Source organism: Pinus tabuliformis, chromosome 6 (genome assembly GCF_031772625.1).
Source record: "Pinus tabuliformis cultivar Carrire ecotype Pingquan chromosome 6, CPIR1, whole genome shotgun sequence".
In the NCBI taxonomy this organism is placed as follows: domain Eukaryota; kingdom Viridiplantae; phylum Streptophyta; class Pinopsida; order Pinales; family Pinaceae; genus Pinus; species Pinus tabuliformis.
The window spans coordinates 826,207,361-826,209,078 of record NC_142292.1 but is presented as its reverse complement, the minus strand read 5'-3'; positions in this window follow the sequence as shown (position 1 = coordinate 826,209,078).

Genomic DNA, 1,718 nt, shown 5'->3' with positions numbered 1-1,718 from the left:
ATTTGCTACAGATGGCCAAAAAGTATCCATAAGAGTAGGCTGGTCTAAGGGCCACTACTGTGTTCCAATTTTGATAAAGCAATCCATTTTTGGTTCGAGGCAGTTTTTTCAGTTGGAGGTACTCAGGCTGGAGTTCACTAACATCTCTCTTTTTCTCATCACCTTTATTATATAACTCCCTATTAGTTTTTCCCTTCCCCTATTAAAATCATGTATATAAATCCCCCTATGTAAATATCCCATCCCTGGAAATATAGCCATACTTTCTACCAAGTCTGGGAAATCTCAGTCCATCTGGGACTGTTTTTAGCCCATCTGCGTCATTGAGGAACTGGTTTGACATCTGGTCAGCTAGTAACCTCTCCCTTAACCCTAAAAACCCCCAAAAAACCCATGTTTCCACGTTTCCCCTTGTAAAATTTCACCCCACCGCTGTAAAAATCCCTTAAACCCGTTTCCCTAAGTCCTTACCCATCTGCCGCGCATATTAATTTCGAAATATTCCTTCGAATATTCCCGCCCGTTAACCCCCCATCCCGTCGCGTCCGCCGCCAGTCGTCCGATCCACAGCCCCGCAGATCTACGGCTGGCGGGCATCCTTATCCTCGACGCGCCCGGCCTTTAACATCCGGGAGTTCGGCGGTTTTGCCGCCGTACTCCCGCCACGTGTCAGGCGTCGGGCCATGGCGGAGCCCCTCCCTCCGAAACCGCCATCCCACATAAGCGGTGCGCCACATACCCCTTACCGCCCGGTGACGTCACCAGCCCACGTCACCCCCTGCACAGTTAACAGCCCACGTCACCCCCCTTGTACAGTCACCCACCTGCGTGGCCTCCTGCCACGTGTCCCGCCACCGTACCTGCCACGTCATCGACCGTACGTGATGACGTCATGTTGATGTCATCCTGCCACGTCGCCATGCTGACGTCACCCATCGTACAATGCTGACATCATCAGCCCTTTTTTGACGCAGAGGCGCGAAAATTGCACTTCGGAGCCCCGGAATCGAATTCTGAGGCAGTTTTTGATGAGCGATTTGCGTCATCGCAGGATTTTTTGGGCCGAAATGGAGAATCTTCAGGGAATCTTTAAGGAATCTTCACTTCATGCAGCCCCAGGAAGCCCGAAAAGGCGCAGAAATGATCTGTTTTCTTCACAAAGCATACCAAAATGATCAGAAGACAATTCCAGATGATACAGAGGCCGAACAACGGCCATTTACTGGTGATTAGACACGCAGCACAGCAGATCAGCAACCCAGATTTTGTCAGAGAGTATCAGTGCAAGAAAGGACGCCAGAGAGGATCAGTCATGATTTTTTTAGGGGCTCGAGGCACCTGAACATTGATAAAGTCCCCAGAAAATCAAATCGATAAGCATCAGCCCATCCTTGCCTTCAAATCACCGTCAAGACATTTAAAGCACCAGGACAGCAAGGAAGCAGAGACCCATACCTATCTATTGCAGAAAGCACTGCAGCAAGCCACCGAGGACAGCATCATTCATTCAGTTTTGACACATCGGCCCTAAGCACGGCCCGAGACATTCTTTGCATTTATTTCTAGATAGGATTAGGTCAGGTAGTAATTTTTTATGACCTAATTAGGTCAAGATGTAATAAAGGAAACTCTGCAGAGAGTTTTGCCCTATATATACCACCCTTTGTATAGTTCTAAGGGTTGGTCAATTGATAATTTTCGTTAGAGACTCACTGTGT